At 37.9% G+C, this 20,376-nt stretch overlaps 1 protein-coding gene across 1 annotated transcript in view; it reads left to right on the forward strand.

The window, feature by feature from the left end:
* XKR4 (XK related 4) overlaps window positions 1-13,480 on the forward strand; it is a 430,426-nt gene extending 416,946 nt beyond the window's left edge. Inside the window, exon 4 of the transcript XR_008536571.2 lies at window positions 4,808-13,480. The gene's annotated coding sequence lies outside the window, so the exon portion shown is untranslated. The remainder of the gene's footprint in view (window positions 1-4,807) is intronic.
* Window positions 13,481-20,376: the final 6,896 nt, after the last annotated feature.

Raw genomic sequence — 20,376 nt, forward strand, 5'->3', positions numbered from 1 at the left:
CTCATAACACTCCTCCCACCTGATGCTCCAGTGTTTCAAAATGGCCAAGGATGGGTGATTCCGCTCTATCCCCCATTTCTGAGACTCTTGTCTGGACCTGTAACAGGCCGTGAAATGCCCTGAGCATTCGAGTGGCATCCCTTCTCCTCACATAGGCACCTGGGTGGCAGCATCAGACCACTGCAGTTGTTGTGTTGACATATGTCTTATCTAGTTGCTGTCCTAAAAATGGGCATGTGGCAAGACTCTCAATCTACAGCCTCGACAGTATCATTACTCATTCTAAAGTAAAACTGCAGAATGTGGGTGGAATTGTATAAAAACATAATGAGCCATTTAATTTTGCTAATTGAAGCAATTAGGCTAACATGCAAGCAGCCTGCTCTCACAGCAGAAAGCCACATGGAAGAAGTGCCAAATAGCCATTTGCATTTATACATATATATATTTCAGGCAGTGACCTGGCCCCCAAATGTAAAGCTTTTGTCAACCTTGAGGCCTATATTCTGCTAAACAAGAGATGACTTAATGTCCTTGAAATATTTTCGTAATATACTGACAGCCTAATGTCAGAAACGAGCTGCCTAAATCAAGTTTTGCTTTTGGTTATTTCATTTCCCCATAGACTTTCTTATGGTTCCATCTCCCACATTGAGAGTAGCTCACCACGATGGATGATTTACTGCGCACCTAGTGCTGGACTAAGAGCTGTATCTATGTGTTTTCATTTAGTCCTCACTGCCATCTGTGAGTTAAGCATCATTTACAGATGACAAAATCTGTAAATGGCTTAGAGATGTCAAGCAATTTGCCCAAAGGTCCCACAGCTAGGAAACAGTGGGGCTGAGGGTTGAGCACAGCTTTCAACAACTGCGACTTCTGGGAGCCCAATGACTCTTCCCACAAAATCTAGTCCTGATTTGGCAAGTCTTCAGAAGAAACAGAATCATGGTCTGATGATCAAATTTTTCCAAGAAAATTTTATTTAAAAGTCAAAGATGTCCTTCAAAATGAACAGTTAAAAATGTAAAAGTCGATGTAAAATGGAAGTCTCTATCACCTGTAACTAAATTTTACCTTAACTCTAACTCATAGTAGGCAGATAAATGCTATTCTTCCATTCCAGGCAACTGTCCCCCTCCTATGGCTCCACTATGTATTCAATTAAGTGATAAATATAAATTAACCTGATGCCATGTCTCTTGTATTTTATATGTGTATGCTGTTTTCATCCAATTAAGCAGACTGAAAAAAAACTAAACCCCATTACTTACTTTGGCATTTTGACAAGATAGAGAGAGAGGAAAAGAAAGAGGGAGGGAAAGAGGGAGGTAAGGAAGAAGGAAGGAAGGAAGGAAGGAAGGAGATCTAACAAGTCTTTGAAGTGATATTTTCCAATTATAAGGTAATTCTGTTTCACTGCCATAATTTTTCCCTAAATTTTATTTAATATCTTGCAGGTCACAAACTTTAATATTTAAGAGGATTATTAAAGCACTAGCTTGAACAATCATATAAGTCTAGGAACCTTATTTTAGTGTTAGATGCCAATAATACTGCAAGTGTCAACCAAATATTTGTTGAATTGAATTATAAAATAATTGATGTGTTCTTTCCCTTCTCACTTTAGATATAGCATGTCTGAAGGTCTGCAAGATGACAGAGTTGTAACCCATTCAATGATATTGTTGCCTAGTAAGCTGTGTGTGTGTTGTTTGAACTGATACTAAAAAGGTAGCCGATAATAAACCAAAACTTTTCTCAACCCTGGTGTTTATTTTTTAAAAATCTTCAATGATCAATATGAATGTAGTGTATTAAAATACAAGTAACTATCTTCCTACTTTGATTTAAGAGATCTTTATGAATTTATATAAAATTAGAAGTCACTGATTTTTATAGGAAATAGCATGTAAAATAAATCTAAGTATTGCTTTATCACTTTATTTTATAGATGAGACAACTGAGATCCAAAAAGAACAGGTAATTTTTGTGATCAGGATTACACAATACACTTTTATTTTTTCCCTGAGTCATTTATTCAACAAGTTTGACCTCTACAACTCATTTGGCTAGGCAATGCACAGTCAAGCACAAAAGGAAAGTTGCACTGGAATAGCTCACAGTCTGGCTATTAGCAGCACAATCATAGTTTTCTGACGTCAGCTCTTACTCTTTTCTACTCTACCACACTGTTTCTTCTCTTCTCAATATCTATATTTAATTCCATATTGAAGCAAGAAAGAAACACAGCTTTTCTAAGACTATGCAGTCATGTGTCACTTAAGGATGGGGTTATGTTCTGAGATATGCATCGTCAGGCAATTTTGTCATTGTGTGATGGAGTGTGCTTACACAAGCTTAGATGGTAGAGCCTACCATGCTCCTAGGCTATATGGTAGAGCCTATTGTCCCTAGGCTACAAACCTGTACAGCATGCTACTGTACCGAATACTGTAGGCAACTGTAACACCATGGTAAGTACTTGTGTATTTAAATATAGAAAAGTTACAGTAAAAAATATAGTTTTATTGTCTTATGGGATCGCTGTCATATGTGCAGTCTATTATTGACCAAAATGCCATTGTGTGGCATGTGAGCCTTACAATATACAATTAACATATGAAATAATGATGATGAACATAAAGTAATACAAATACAAAAAAAAAACACTAGATGACTGCTTATAAAGAGAAAAGTAATTTTATAATTTGTTTATATGACTCTCCAACACTAGATATTTTTAAATTGATATCACAACACACAAAAAAATTGAAATACTCTCTTGGTGCATAGTATTTGATTGAAAACAATCATTTTTGGATAAACTTTGAAGCGATTCTTGAGAACTTATTTCAAGAAAAGGCATGAAATTAGGGAGACTCCAAAGTGAAGAGTTTTCCAATAGGTGACTTCTCTGATTTTTCAAGAAAGCATTCTTCACTAACTGTATTTCTCCAGCATACTGGTTATTTAGGAATAACAAATTTCTGGACATAAACATGAGCTGTTTCTCTAAAGCCTTTCCTCCAATGCCCAGAAGAGCAGCACTGTGCTGCATGACAATTTCAGGAGTCAGGAGTCAGGAGTCAGGACAGTCAGCCCCAGCTTCCTGGGGAAACCCACACTGGCTTTGGACCCGATTGCATTCTCTCCTGAGTGATTGGCTTCCCACATATGTAAGGAGCAGATTGTTAAAGATCACTATTAACTTGTATAACTAATTTTCCTTATGTGAAATAATTCTGGTCAGGGAATATATAAACCCATTGGCCCTCTAAGGAGTAGAAGAAAAGAGAGAAGAAAGCATATTAACTTTTATGAGTACAGAATAATTCAAGTTCCTTGGAGAGTCACATTATGCATTAATAAAAGAGTTGACCTAATAAATGTTACAAGGTACCATGATCTCTAGGTTCATGCCACCATTACCACATTCCTTACTACAATTATTGCTATTTTAGTCATTGGACCAGACAAAAAGAAGCATATAATTACTGATATAATATTTGCTAAGCAAAAATCTTGTTTAACGAAAAAAACAATACCAAAACTAATTAATCAAAATATTAAGCAAATATTACCAGCACAGTACTGACACAAAATTTTCTCTTGTGCTAGTAATTGAAGTATGTCATCTACACTGTTATTAGAATTTCAGAAAATAGGCCGGGCGCAGTGGCTCACGCCTGTAATCCCAACACTTTGGGAGGCCGAGGCAGGCGGATCACAAGGTCAGGAGATCGAGACCATCCTGGCTAACACAGTGAAACCCCGTCTCTACTAAAACTACAAAAAAATTAGCCAGGCATGGTGGCGGGCGCCTGTGGTCCCAGCTACTCGGGAGGCTGAGGCAGGAGAATGGCATGAACCCAGGAGGCAGAGCTTGCAGTGAGCCAAGATCGTGCCACTGCGCTCCAGCCTGGGTGACAGAGCAAGACTCCGTCTCAAAAAAAAAAAAAAAAAAAAAAAAAAGAATTTCAGAAAATATAAAGTTTTGTGTTTTTATTATATTTCCATCTACCAAATTGTTGACCTTCTCCTCCTCTCCATTGCTTAATTTATATTAAAACAGATTTAATCGAATTATTACTTAAGTACTACAAATGTTATCAGATGGAGATGTGGTTAAGCTAATTTAATTTACCTATTCTAGTGGCATTCTGGTATGGAGCTGTATCAAATCAACACTTTTAATTATTTCAGATTAATTCATCAAGAAGTTCCAAAACACTACTAAATGTGTTGAAAATATAGTTTGAGTTTCTATGATTGTAATCAAAATTCCCATTTTGATCGCACACCAGTAGAACGCATCTTAACACCAGCATTGCCATTGTGAGTCTAGAAAATGAGCATTTTGTGTGTTGAGCGCTGTTGCATTCACTTAGCAATTAACCTTTGACCTGTGGTTTTCTACTGAGCCCCTTGTGATTTTTTTTATTCTATTCAAATTGGGAGCAATAACACACCTTAACATAACCAAAAAAAGGAGACCTGTCAGCTAGTGAAAGAATTGTCATTTTATATCATTCTTTCAAAAAATTAAAATATTCAACTTCCCTTATTAACCTTTCTAATGCATTGTACATAAAAGAGGAAATGGATTTCTGAAGTATATTTTGAAAGCCTGGGGTGAAACATTTTCCACGGTCTGAATCGGAAGCTTGGGGCTCTGTGGAAAGATGTAAATCCCTCCTGCTGTAAGAGGAGGGAAGGTAGCAGTGAGCTGTCACTCAGAAATACAGTCTCCACTGTCACAAAGCTGCCTATTGCTGATGCTATCGATTCCCTTCTTTTTCTACAGAAACATCCTGGAGCTTGTCAAGCTTTACTGGAGGTGATTTGCAGTTAATTAATTCAACAGACACTTTAATCTTGCAAATTCTTGACTTGTAATATTGTAACCAAGCTCCTGCAAGGGAACATTAATCAGTTAGTGAAAAAGGAGCACTTCCGTTCAGCCGTAGTACCATGACGTGCACAGGCCTGAAGAGAAAGACCTCTGTGAAGTGGAGCGCTAGTGAATTCCTGCTACCTGCTTCTTATTGCTCACGCTATGAATATTCATCTGCTTCATTTGTTTTTTCCAGTAAACGCTGTTTTGAAAAAAAAGAAAAATATTCCCGGGGGCTTGCATAGCTCAGAGAACGGGGTACTGGGTCGTGGAGACTTGCTTTAAATGGATTCAAATCCACATGTTTGGAAATGAAAATAATGCACTGTCATCTGTTGAATAATTGATCTGTCTGAGTACAGTTGCTGCTTTTATTTCATTTCTTGAGACTACCATTGTCAGCATTGTAATAACCAATTTATAAAAATTGAGTTTTTATTCAGTTTCAGAGGTAAAATCTGCATGGGTGCAGCTACTGAATAATTTGATTCCTGCCTTCTTAGGTGGTGACATTAGCAGTTCCAAACCGAGATCCATTTCTATGTGGAATTGGCTATCTTGTTGCTTCTCAGGCCCTGCAAAACCTTGGTTACGAGCTCAAAGATCACGAATCTGATATTCTTTTTTTTTTTTTTTTTTTTTTTTGAGACAGAGTCTCACTCTGTCGCAGGGGCTGGAGTGCAGTGGCACAATCTCGGCTCACTGTAAGCTCTGCCTCCCAGGTTCACACCATCCTTCTGCCTCAGCCTTCTGAGTAGGTGGGACTACAGGCGCCTGTCACCACGCCCGGCTAATTTTTTTGTATTTTTTAGTAGAGATGGGGTTTCACCGTGTTAGCCAGGATAGTCTCTATCTCCTGACCTCGTGATCTGCCCTCCTTGGCCTCCCAAAGTGCTGGGATTACAGGCGTGAGCCACCACACCCGGCCCTGATATTCTTAATGACTAAATTTTCACATAGAGGTAAACAGAGCATCTCTTAATTTAAGACATGGTTCTTTCTCCCTTGCTTCTGGGTTTTTTTTTTTTTTTTTCAAAGAAAGATTTGAGCTACGAGATAAGAATGAAGTTACCAGAAGTTATCAGGTCATAGTTTCACAGTATGCAAGAGAGTCGGGCCTTCACATATTCTTGTAAAGTTTTCTGTCTAATCTTTTGGTATAACAATTTTAGGAGTTCACCCTAGATGAAAGAGTGGAAGTCATCAGATTTGTCAATAAGCAGTCTAGAGGAAAAACAAGAAGAGGAAGAAGCAGGGATTCTTTTTCTTGTGTTTCGAAGATGTTTCTCCTCCCAAAGCTATCACCTTGGTAGTTATCACCAAGATGTATAATAGCAAGCACTACTGAATGATCTTCCCAGTTATCAGCACTAGTATCACGGCGAGTCAGTTTTCAGAACTAGCTCTTGGCGCAAGCCCTGAAATAAAATGGGGACAAAAAGTGGTCTACCACCATGTGACTTATTTTCTTTATTTTTTTTTTTTATTTTATTATTATTATACTTTAAGTTTTAGGGTACATGTGCACAACGTGCAGGTTTGTTACATATGTATACATGTGCCATGTTGGTGTGCTGCACCTATTAACTCGTCATTTAGCATTAGGTATATCTCCTAATGCTATCCCTCCCCCCTCCCCCCCACCCCACAACAGTCCCCGGTGTGTGATGTTCCCCTTCCTGTGCACGTGACTTATTTTCAATTGCCGAGCAATGAAAACTAACAAGTTAAACAAAATGTTCATTTTCTGAACCCCAGAGCCCACATAGGTACAAAGATACTCTGTAATGTACAATGAGGTGGCCAATCGTGGGGATATGGGAGCAATAAATAGTCCTCTTAAGCAAGGTTCATGGGTAAGAGTTACTCTAGCAGGATTGGGTGTTGGGTCAGAGGGTATCTATTAATGTAGAGGCCCAAGTATGGTGATGAAGAGAAAACCTGTCAGTGGCTCATCCATAGTATTTGCCTTTTCACAGAGCAGAGAAGTTCAAAATAGTTACTGCCAGTCCATAACTATAACAACAGACATGTCCACTTTGGAAAGGCTAGGGCCTGATGAAAGTGGGAAAACAGAGATGTCAGTGGTGTCATGTCTAAGAGTGACTCTGTCATTAGGGGAACCCACCCCCTGTGATAGTTCTCCTTGACCACTGGTCCCTATGGGCTCTGCAGGAGAGCTTCTCGTGGGTTCTAAGATAAGGTATTCCAAGGTATTGTAAGTTACCCTTGTTTGTAGAACATGAACCACTTAACCATCCCTCCTTTTAACAGCAATGAGATTCAGGGTTACCATGGCCTTACTCATCTTCCCATTGTAAATATATCACAATGTCACAAGAGCCTCTGTGTCCAAACACACTAAACTGGGTTTACAAGCATTAGAATCTTTCACTCATATTGTGAATCTCAATTCTGCCAGTCACCTAGTCTGTGTATCTATTCCCAAACTGGAAAAAATAATTCTTGAGAGAATAATTTTCAGAATAATGGAGGTGGAAAGAAATGAACAGTTAAGCAATTTTTCAACATAGACAAAACCACTGGACCATTGATAGCCCTCAAGCTCTGATTCTTCCTCCTGACTAAGTTTCTTTTCTTTGGGGGGCTTTCAACATTTGAATTTTCCAGATGATTGCTGAACCATCATCACTAAACCAAAGTAGACAAGGAGTTATTAAAAAATAAAGACTGTCCACATGACTGCAAATATCCTGATGAAAAGTGGCCAAGTAGATCACTCAGGTGGTAAATTTGGTCTTCATGATATCAAACATACGGATATTTGGAAAAGTCGAGATGTTTGAATCATACAGTTTTCCGTCTGGGTGTCTGGTGTTTCTGGATAGACAGACTGCTCAGGTGTTGTAAGTAATGGAATTGAACTTTCTTGCGCCATAAGCAATTACTGGTCATATTCTGCTGCTAAAAGTCTCTTTGTTGTGCAAAGAGAAATAATGCAGAACAAATGTTATTTAATTTTTATTTACTTTCAGCAAACACATGAATGAAAGAGGTCAGGTAGGCTGTCCTGGGCATTCTGGGCCTGGCTGCGGCACACCCTCCTTCACTTGGCCCCTGCCAGGCAAGAAACTTTCTATTCAGTCTTTGCTATCTTTCATAAATTGTATCATTGCTCTTCTGCTGTTCATATCATCTTAGTTATTCACAAAGTCTACTTGATAAAATGGCTCAAGGGAAATATAAGTTTGTTAAGTTTTTATTCTTCAAATAGAAGTTTTAATTTTAAGCATTCCTTATGATATTTTTTAAGCCTAAAAACCATTCAAACTGCTTGACAAAATTATTTCATGGTGAATTTTATAATGTTAATAGAAGTAAAAGCTATTTTTCCCAAACCAAACAAAATACCATACATAGTTTTTTGGGTTTGGTTTGTTGATGTCATGCCAATTTCCAAGCACCAACTGGTTACCACAAACATGGGAATATTTAGTGATATCTTTGTAGTCATTGTTAAAATTCCTGGGAAAAAAAGAAAAAGTTTACGTCAAAGGAAAATTCACCTCCCTCAAGGAAAGTCTGAGATGTTCATCCTGACATTTGCGTTCCTGATTATTTGTGGACATTTCTTCATTGTGACAGTAGGAAGATGAGCTTGTTTCTCCTGATTTGACACTGGGTTGGTGAGCATTGTCTCAAATTTTGTGCTTGCCTCATTTATGGTCCTGAAGCTTAGCAGAAAAACAGACAAGCTATTCAGACCAGTTTTCTTTAAGAGCACTTATGTTGCAGAACATGATACAAATGATTCACCGTGAGCAGGCACACAGAGTACTGAAAGGTATTCAACTATGCAAAGATATTGAGGGGATTTCCAGGGAAAACTTAAATGTTTTGAAGATTTGTAGGTAGGGTTTTGATTGTGTCACATTCTACACTCAGTGCCAAGTTAGAATGTCTTTATGGGGAAGGCAATAAAGTTACTTGTTGGGTCCTTCCTTCCCTTACAAGCAGAATGTTTTTATGAAATCAAATGGATCCTCCACTTTGTGTAGTAAGGACCCCCCAGGCCCCACAACATCATCACTGTGAGTCCTATCGCAGATGTGTGTACCAGCCCAATTCAGTTTTGCTTTTCTTTTTCCCTAAGATTTTTACTTCACCAAATCCCATTTCAAATCTTTTTACCTTCATGTTACCAACAGGATGTTTAGTTGAATCAGCAACAAAGACGTGACAACCTATTGTCCTCCACAAAAGCATTTTATTCAGTGATCTTTGGTAGTACGATAATCAATGGAATTTATGGTGTCGTAGAAAACCAAAAATCCATGTTGAATATAGTGACTGTCTTAAATATACTTAAATATGTTATTCTACAAAACAATATCCTTTTACACTATGGGATGGATTCCTTTCTGGATGCAGGGATGGGAGGGTCTATGGGTCAGTGACTGGGACAAAGGAAATGGGAATCTCTGCACAACTGAGCCCTAATCCCTGGTCCATCTCTCCAGCCTCAGAAACTCACCCTTGGCCACATTTTCCCCATATGCAAAAGAGAGATATTTATTTACCTACCTCATAGGGGTGTTGTGGAGATTAGCTAGATTTGCTAAAGTGCTTGTAGGTTAGAAAGTGCTGTCATTCCTGAGAACTGGCATTAACAGAAGAGAGCTGTGTGCAGCACGGAGGAAGTGGAGTCTGAGGAACACAACAGCAACAACTCACCAAGCAGAGAATACAATGGTTCTTCATCACTATATAAAACTAACACTTTTCCTTCAAAGGTCTATGTATAATTTTCTTCAATGATTAGCTTTTTAATGAGACAACTCCTTTCATCCAGACATTCAGATGCTTTATATAAGTTGGCAATTTTCCTGTTAACCAAACTGAATTTTACTAAATGTTTATTAAAATGCACCCAGAAAACTTGTCTCCTCCTGATGCCTGAGGGGTTTGCATGCCTGATCCCAAGCTGCATTTTTTCAGAATGCGTGCATGATGCCCCAGTTCTGTACTCATGATCACCAGGTGGCGTTCTGAAATCCACTACTGGGGAAAGATTTTTAACAGATATTAGTGAGATTAGAGTTGGTGTCATTTCCATTGAGTATCCTCTTCACCCCTAAGATGACACATCTTTACAACAAAATAAAAGAACGTAAAGCCTTATTTCCACCTGTAACTCCTGAATTGATTCATTTTCATGTTATAACTACATTTCAAATATTTCGGAGAAGTTTTTACACAGGGCTTCAGCTATATACTGATATACATATGCTTACATGTGCTTAGGTGGGAATTCTACTAAAGGATAAAGGAGACAGTGTGAAAACAACATCAGAGAATATCCTGTACAACTTCCCCAAAAGTGACAAGTTTTCTTGTACTTAAAAATTTAATCCTGATAAGAACTAATGTGAAATAACATCATTTTGGTTTATAAATATTTGTAATTTTTGAGACATAGAGGCAATATCATGATATAGGAATACATTCATAAAACTAGACTAGCAAAGCAGATAATGTTTTCATGATATGGCTTCATGAGGCAAAGTTGTTGTACATCAATATTATCATTGTGCCCTTATTTAATGATTATATTCCATTGTGGAAAAAATGTGCACACTCTTAAAAATACAAAATGGGTTTCAGAAAGTTTACCTTGAGAAGTGGGTTTGAAATCATCTTGTGCTTGGAGCTGACATAAGATACGCACTCAATATAATCTCTTCTGGATTCTAAAATCTAATTGGCAGTGATATTTCAAAGCCTTAACATTTCGAGGTGGTTAATTAATATCTAATGCATGGTATTAAACTTTCTGAAGCATGAATTTAACCTAGGCAATTATTTGATTCATTTTTTTTAAAGTTTGTGCTGCCAAACCAGACTGAAGTATTGTTTTTTTGGACTAATACTATGAGAATAGTAAGTGAGTCAAACAATAATTGGGACTGTCCTTTTTCCCCCGCCCAGTTCCTAGTATCAATACTCCCCCAACCAGAAATGCAGCAGAATATCCTTTTTGCTATAAAGGAAAATACTGTGTTTTTATTTGTTTTTGCAGAAGAAAACTGGTGTTGCCTATTTGGACTAGATGTAGGGGCCTGGAAGAAGGAAGTGGCAGATTCACAGGTGGGGTGACCAGGATGGGAGGAAGATAGTGGGGCGAGTATGTCATGGGGAGATTTTGCCACAAAGATACAAAACAGAATTGAAGTGTGTTAGAGCTGGACAACCCTTTGAAATGACAGAGTCTAGATTCTTCACCAAACAGATGAAAAGACAAGTAGAGACAACATGTACTTGAGATATAAGCTATACATCTCATCACTGGAAGAAAGGAGACTTCAGCCTCTTTTCAAGGCTTTCCAGACCACATGGAACTCTCCAGAGCCCTCCTTGAAAGTTTTTAGAAAAACTACAATTTTCAGCAAAGATTCATGTGATTATGCTGCTGAGGACCAGTCATTCTGTAAACATCACATATGTGATGCTTTGTAAATGTATTAATTGTGGTCAACTTTCACGGATATTTCCCATTAACATTGTATTCCATGAACAAGTGATAGAAAACATATGGAAATTCTCTTTTGATCAAAAGGAGTGTCTCCCAATTAGTTTACGTGTGTTAGTATTGCTGACATATTATTATCATCACAAAATTCCTTTTATATCTAGATGGTATCAAATAAGAAAAGAATGCATCATTTGGTCAATTGCTTATTGAAGATCCCAACTGAAGCCTTTCTTTGGTAAAGAGCGCAGAAAGAGACCATAGCTATTCTTGGATGAGAACCTTGCCTCCACTAAATAGTTTCTGCTTTTCCTCTCTGTAGCCAGACAGCTCAATAGCCTAGGGTGAGTCGATGAAGGATATGCAAATTACATTTTTCCCATTCTCAGAACAAAGACAGCAAGCAATGAGCCAGAGGTTTCTTCTCTCTTTGAAACCAAATAGCACGCTGAATTTAGGGCTATGACAAAAATGTTGTTAAAGCAAGAGCAAAATCATCCTTCCTATGGATTCTTTTCTCAGTGTTTACTTAATTCTTTTTGCAGTTTGGATTGGAGTTTCTAGTAATGATAATTAATGCCATTTTACATGATAGCTTCAATGCAGAAATGGTGTGAGCCTGAGTTACAAATGACATGACTAGGGATACAAACTTCATCTGTACTAACATCCTACCAAGCAGATTGGAAACAAATACTACTACCACTAATATTCTGATTTAATTAATAACATCTAATAGAAAAATAGAAACATCGTGCTTAGCATGAAACCATTGCACAATGTAAACCTGCTCCCAAATGGCAAGGATTTTTGCTACCAATATTTGTTCTTAATTCTCCAGTTATTTTAAGTAAATAAGTTTCACATCTAACTACCTCAGCTACTGTTGTTTTATTTAGAAACATGAAACCATGCACTTTGTAATCAATAAGTCTTTCGTTTAACATTTCAAAAGGATATTTGGTGCAAAGCAATTTTCAAAAATTTGTACATGATATACACCACCCAACCTCAGGAGGTTGTACTTAATTTTGTTTGTTAGTTTCTAAGGTTGGTTTTGGGTAAAATCCTCATTTCCACTCAACATCAAGATAAGCTGCTCTATATTTGCTTAATTTGCCTTAAACATTTTGTGCTCCTTTCCCTGTTCAATTTTTTTGTTTTGTTTTAAATCTATCTCTGAAAAAAAATGGAACAGGTGGCAGGTGAACAGCAAATGGAAGAGAATGGACCAGTAATTTCTCAGTCCCCTGTTGTCAACTATCTGCATGACATTCTGATTGTGCAAAAATGCCATTCCTGTGCTTCCCCCTCCATTACAGAAATAAGGTCCGAGAGACCCCACGAGTGTGCGTAGGGAACGGTGTAGACATTTCCCCCAGTATGAGCACAGTGCCTGGACCCGAATGATCATCTTGGCAGTTCTTGTGCTTTTACTTTGTAAACATTGTACAAATGTATTTGGAATTTTATTTGAAATGGAGACTTAAACTAGTTATTAAATTTGTTTCCTTCCTGTAAATATATATATTCAAATTCCATGTATCCAAACATCCCTTTAGCGTTCAGATTGTAAGTGTGTCTTTATTCGCGGGAAGCCACTGTCAGCAGGCAGTGACCCCCAGTGCCCTAGTTTGAAGCACAGTGTGTGGAGTATTTGATGTACTACAGTACCATAGTTATTTTGGTCTGTTAAGTAAGTTGCAATTTGTGATGAAATGAAGTGGAAAGTAGTACTTCATAATGAACAAATTTCCTTGGTTACATGGTTTTTCTTGTAAAACTTAAAGAAAAAAAGAAAACTTGAAATTTTATATATTTGGATTTTGTAGGTTTTTTTTTTATTTTAATGCAACACAAGGTACCAAAATCATTAAATAAAGTACACTGTGGTCATTTTAACAGAAGTCTGTGTTCCTGATTCTGTCTAAGTCTAGGAAGAGGGCAGGACACCATAGGTGTTGGATGGGAAGGGAAAGGAGGAGGCCATGTACACAGGCATGTTCCCAAGGCAACACGATGTAAGTCTGAAATAAGCAAAGCTGAGTTCTGTCAAATTTAAAATACATTAAAAATTAAGTTATATCTCTTTTTAGTAGATGTTTTATTTATTTATTTTATTTCTGAGAAGTCCTAAAGGGTATTCCTCTAGAGCGACTATAAAAGCAAAGAGATTTTCAGATCACAAAGGAGCTTAAAAATCCAAATAAATTGTTCAATTATTAATGAACAGAAAAAGTGTCAATGGACAAAAGTACTTTTTTTTTTTTTTTTGAGACAGGGTCTTGTTCTGTCACGCAGTCTGGAGTACAGTGGCACCACCATAACTTGCTACAGCCACAAACTCCTGGGCTCAAGTGATCCTCCCACCTCAGCCTCTTGAGCAGCTGGGACTACAGGTACACACCACCACATCTGGCTAACTTTTTATTTTTGTAGGCACAGGGACTTGTTATGTTGCCAGGGCTGATCTCAAACTCCTGGCCTCAAGAGATTCTCCCACTCTGGCCTTCAAATGTGCTGGGATTACAGGTGTGAGCCACTGCACCTGGCTCAAAAGTACTTTTTTAAAAGATTATGTGTCTAAAAGTTTGCCTTTTCTAAAAATCAGTGCTATATGTTATGTAATTGTTTTTCTTAAAATATTATATTTTCATTTTAAAGAGTTTTTCTATTTTCTATGCAGTTGGTAAGCATTCTACTGGTTTATAAAAGCCTTCTTTCATAAAATGTTAAATAATAACTGTACCATAAGAACTGACTATATATGTAGAGACTTCTATGGATAACAACTATTAATAGAAACAGATAACGAAATGATCAGAAGAAACAAAGAAATGAAAAAAAACTCAATCGTTCACTCATTATTTTTTACAGTCAATTATTAAGGTCTCCTTTTTTCCTGATTATAATAGTAACACTGTTAAATGCACAAACACTAGAAACTCACCATTGCAATGCACTTCTAGTCTTTTTTGAAAGCATTTGTATTTTTATTCTATTAATTTAATTAACATTTTTAAAAATCACAACTATGTGCCATGCATGGTATTAGTATTGTAAATATGAATCAAACACATTTTCTTCTTAAAGTATACAGTCTAGTGGGGAAGCAGTTCAGACACACTAATTATGGTGTTATTTGGTGATGCAAAAGTAGAGACATTCATAAATTATGATGAGCGCATCTGACATAGTCTGCAAGGGGTCAGGGTGGAAGAGGGAGCCACACCAAGAAAGGAGCCTGGCCCCAAACCAGAGGATGGAGCACAGTCCCCGCCCCACCCTCACTGAACCAAAATGGACATGAACAAAATATAAACTTCTACTGGGTTGAGCCACTGACATTTGGGGTTGTTTGTTATAGCAGTTAGGCTTTTATAACTTTTACATAGCACTCCATGGACCAGAGACATATAAAGAACTCAAATTGGAATATGATTAGCTCAATTCTCTCTACCTGAGGTCCAAAAACAAAAAGAAAAAAGAAATGGCTATGCATTTTTCATGTTCTCTACAGTGAGTAGATATTGTGATTGTAATCTGAAAACAAATAAAATTTATGTTTAAGGGGAATTTTTAAAAAAGAAAAGCATACCAAAATCCTGAATTTGAAAACTTGATTTAGTAAGGAATGCAATTTGCCCCTAATTAATCTAGAAACATGATAAAATTCCAAACAAATCCACAAAGGTCTTTTATAAAGCTTTGCAAAATGATTTTAAACTTTATATGGGACCAGGCACAGTGGACCATGCCAGTAATTCCAGCATTTTGAAAGGCCAAAGACAGAGAATCTCTTGAGGCCAGGAGTTTAAGACCAGCCTGGGCATCATAATGACACCCTGACACTACAAAATGAAAAATTTTTTTAAAACTTAGCCAGGCATGGTGGCATGCCCTCTAGTCCCAGCTACTCAGAAGGCTGAGGTGAGAGATCACTGAGGCTCAGGAGGTCAAGGCTACAGTGATATGTTATGGTGCCACTGCATTCCAGCCTAGGTGACAAAGAGAGAGACCACTTGCCCTCCCAACTGTTTTAAGTAATAGTAACCACAAGAGTGTGCTACCAGCACAGGAATGTATAAATCAATAACCCCCCCTCCCCAAAAAAGTCCAGAAATAGAGTCTACACATATTAAATAAGTGAATTGAGTATATGATAATTTAAAATCAGTGAAAAAATAATGGCCTCTTCATTAGAAGGTCTTGGGATAACAGACTCACCACTAAGAACATCCTCTTACCCAAAAATAAGATCCTATGAGCTGAGTGCAGTGGATCATGCCTGTAGTCTCAGCTACTCAGGAGGAGGCTCAGGCAGGAGTACCCCCTAAGCACAGGAGTTCAAGGACAGCCTGGGCAACATAGTGAGACCCAGTCTCTAAAAACAAACAAAAACAAGTGTTGCGGGAAGTCAGGGACCCCGAATGGAGGGATCAGCTGAAGCCACGGCAGAAGAACATAAATTGTGAAGATTTCATGGACACCCGTTAGTTACTCAAATTAATACTTTTATAGTTTCTTATGCCTGTCTTTACTGCAATCTCTGAACATAAATTGTGAAGATTTCATGGATATTTATCACTTCCCCAATCAATACCCTCATAATTTCCTATGCTTGTCTTTACTTTAATCTCTTAATCCCGTCATCTTCGTAAGCTGAGGATGTATGTTGCAGGACCCTGGGATGATTGCGTCATCTGCACAAATTGTAAAGCATGTGTGTTTGAACAATATGAAATCCGGGCACCTTGAAAAGAACAGGATAACAGAGATTTTCAGGGAACAAGAGAGATAACCATAAAGTCTGACTGCCTGTGGGGCCAGGCAGAACAGAGTCATATTTCTCTTCTTTCAGAAAGCGAATAGGAGAAATATCACTGAATTCTTTTCTCAGCAAGGAATAACCCTGGGAAACTAATGCATTCCCAGTGGGAGGTCTCTAAAATGGCTGCTCTGGGAGTGTCTGTCTTATGCAGCTATAGATAAGGGATGAAATATGCCCTGGTCTCCTGCAGCACCCCCAGGCTCGTTAGGATTGGGAAACTCCAGACTGGCAAAATTCTAGTCAGACCGGTTTTCTGCTCTCAAACCCCATTTCCTGTTAAGATGTTTATCAATGACAATGTGTGCCCAGTGGGACATGGACCTTCATCAGTAATTCTAGTTTCGCCTTGGCCTTGTGATCTCACTCTGCCTCTCTGCCCTTATGATATTTCATTGCCTTTGAAGCATGTGATCTCTGTGATCCACTCCCTATTTGTACACCCTCCCCTTTTGAAATCTATAATAACAATGTGCTGGTTTTGCGGCTCAGGGGGGATCATGGAACCTGCTGACATGTGATGTCACCCCCGGAGACCCAGCTGTAAAATTTCTTTCTTTTGTACTCTTTCTCTTTATTTCTCAGACTGGCCAACACTTAGGGAAAATAGAAAAGAACCTATGTTGAAATATTGGGGGCTGGTTCCCCCAATAAACAAGATCCTATTGACTAAAGATATAATCGTAAAAAAGTACAGCTACAAAAATAGTATATTAATATCATCTCAAGGTGAGAAATATTTTCTAAATTTTATTTAAAATTTAAAACAGGGAGAAAAATTATAATCAAAAAGAAACACGAAGCTCCAAAAAGCAACTGATAAAAATACTGAACCTCACTAGACTGAAAAAAATCTCCTAAAATGTATATACAAAGCTGTTTATAACAGAGAAAGCTGGAAATACCTGAAAAACAAACAATATGCAATTAAACTAGAGTACATCTTCGCAATGAAACACCCTATAACAATTAAAAATAACAAATACTAAGGTAACTTTATTGCATTAAATAAAAATATTAATTATTAATAATTCATTTTGAAAGTAAAGAACAAAGAAATAAGTGTCTTGGTAAACCATAAACAAACAAAAAAAAGTAATATAATTAAGATCCCAAGCAAATAGGCAAAGAATATTTGAAGTGAAGAGAATTAGCTGTAGCTGAATGCATAGCTATCTGAGAATATTCTTGTCTGATACACCAGTTAATCAGTGAGTAAGAAATTGGCAGCTATGGTAGGTGTGAATTGAATTTATCTGACAGATTTTTGAAAAAGGGGTAACCACCTAAGGGAATAACTGGAAATTCCTCTGACAGATTTGTACCTAGAAATCACATTTATAAGGCATGATTCAGTCTGGAGAGACTTGAGGAAATGGCTGAGTTTTTCAGACAATCAAAGCGAGTACTCACAAAAAGAGGAGAAAATGGGAAATGATCACCTTGAATCAGTGTGCAGGAAACCGGGGTTGCTGAAGGAGTCTTGCAAAGAAAGCACTTGTGGTTATGCAGGAGTGTCAAAGGTATACCAGTGCCTACTGCGTGGAGCAGGATCTCAGTTGAATTAATAGGGAATCCAAAGCCAACAGTCACCTAAACTGTTTAATTGAATCAGCGCTGTCTTTAAAATCCTTCTACGCATTTCCCTGCAATGCTCACATATGACCAAACCCGCCAAGTGCCTTGTCCCACCCTGACCATTCACATAATAAATGCCTTTGCTGTATTTCCACCTCCAGAAAAAATAACAGCCATAAACTCAGGCCCTCCTCCTAAAAGTCAAAATCCATCTGTATGTACAACCATTCTTGCCAAATTTAATGTATTTAAGGTTAAATCCCTAGATATTTGGGACTTCCATCAACAATATTTCATGTGTCAGTGGGAATCCAAAATAATTTCCTGAGGAAAATTTTTACTCTGCATGTCAGGGTAAAGAGAGAGAAACATTACATTCAGACACAATCTTTTGAATCCATAAAAAGATAACAGCCTTAACTCAAGTGCAATGAGTAGCTGAAGCATACAGATCTCACCAAAACATGCTAATGGATATTCCTACCTGTGTTCCAAATTTTTGTCATAGAATATAACCTTATATTTTCTATCACGTAATTACTATCTAAAGTTGTCGTAAGTAATTCACATTAAGGATTCTCTAAGTGGCATGTGGTCCATATGTGTCCCTGTAGCAGAAACCACAAATGTCATATCTGCAGGGGCCAGGCAGGTAACATAATTGAGGAAAGACTGGGGCAACCTGGAGACCACAGCCAGGTTGGCCCTGTGGCACTAGGTCTTCTCACAGTTCAAGAGAAGCCAAAAATAAAAATGGATTTTTAACTATGAAAACTAATGTTTCATGTTTTCCAGTAATTCAAATAATTACTTTGTTTAAAAAAAATTACATATTACAAACAATGTCTACTGACCAGATGTGGACCTATGGGCAACTGCTTATGATCTTTCTAGGTCTAGATTTTATTTTTTATTTTTGTAAAAACCAGATAGCTTGTCAACCTGGATCCCATCATCTTCCCCCAAAACAATTGCTTTGGGTGTTATGCCACTGGCTTATATTAAAGGACTTTTTACAAATCCGAGCTCACATGTGTTAAATTTGTTCTGTGGATCTTGTTAAGAGTCTTGTTCTCTGTAGTCACATGCTGCCCTCTTTATGAAAACCCATAGAAGAAGCATCTTTCAGATGTCAGAACCAAGGATAGTCATAACCCTCCGTAGCATTTCTATCTCATAAATACAGTGAATCGAGTGTTTCCTCTTTGCATCAACTCATAAAAATCTCAGAGTAGCCTACCTCTAGAAAAATGTAAATGCACGTGTGTGTGTGTGCACGCGTGTGCACCCATGCATCCTACAGACTTGTTTTTTTAAGCCTTACATTTTTGTTCTCCACTGACAACTCCACTCTGAAAATTCCTTGTTTTATGATATGCCAGTATCTTTGAAATCTGCTTCAAATTGGTTTATTTTGACAACTATTATTTATCAATAAAAGATAAAGTAGCTAAATCTTAAAAAACTGTTTATTTTGAAAATTAGAAGCATATGAATAAGCAAATTTAAAAACTAAATAAATTAATAATGTTCATCATCAGCCCTGAACCATCTCCCTAACGCCACACAGATAACTTTAGTTGTTTACCAGACTTCAGTACCCAAACATGCCATAGATGCTTGAAATTCAACATTAAGAAATTCAACATAAAGAAATAAAACCACTATCTTTCCGTTTCTCTTTATTAATTACACATCATGGTAAATGGCACATCCAGCTGGCAAGCCCAGTGCTGTCTTCAACTATTCCCACCCCTTCCTCTCCAATAGCCCATCTGCCACCAAGTCCTGTGGATTATGGCATCGAAATGTCTTAAATCTTATCCCAACTTTTCTACTTCACACCTTTGTCATTTCTCACCTTAAACTACTAGATTGACTCATATTTCTCACTTGGACAGTACTAACTCAGCTTTTATTTGAGTTCTCTGTCCCAACTATCTCCCTCAAGCCTCAGATGCCTGAACAGTTTTTGTTTGTTTTTGTTTATTTGTTTTGAGAAAGGGTATTGTTCTGTCACCCAGGCTAGAGAGCAGTGGTGCAATCACAGCCCATTGTAACTTCCTGGGCTCCAGCAATCCTCCCTCCTCCGCCTCCCAAAGTGCTGGGATTACAGGTGTGAGCCACTGCACCTGGCACCTGGGCAGTTTTTAAATGTTTTGTAGAGATCTTTTAAAAACGTGTAACTGAAATGCCTGGGCCTCACCTGTGATGGTTAATATTGAGTGTCAACTTGATTGGATTGAAGGATGCAAAGTATTGTTCCTGGGTGTGTCTGTGAGAGTGTTGCCAAAGGAGATTAACATTTGAGTCAGTGGACTGGGAGAGGCAGATCTACCCTCAATCTGGGTGGGCACCATCTAATCAGCTGCCAGTGCAGCTAGAACAAAGCAGGCAGGAGAAGATAGAAGAGCAGACTTGCTGAGTCTTCCGGCTTTCATCTTTCTCCCATGCTGGATGCTTCCTGCCCTTGAACATCAGACTCCAAGTTCTTCAACTTTTGTATTCTTGGACTTACACCAGTGGTTTGCCAGGGACTCTCGGGCCTTTGGCCACAGACTGAAGGCTGCATTGTTGGCTTCC

Source organism: Pan troglodytes, chromosome 7 (assembly GCF_028858775.2).
Source record: "Pan troglodytes isolate AG18354 chromosome 7, NHGRI_mPanTro3-v2.0_pri, whole genome shotgun sequence".
Classification (NCBI taxonomy): domain Eukaryota; kingdom Metazoa; phylum Chordata; class Mammalia; order Primates; family Hominidae; genus Pan; species Pan troglodytes.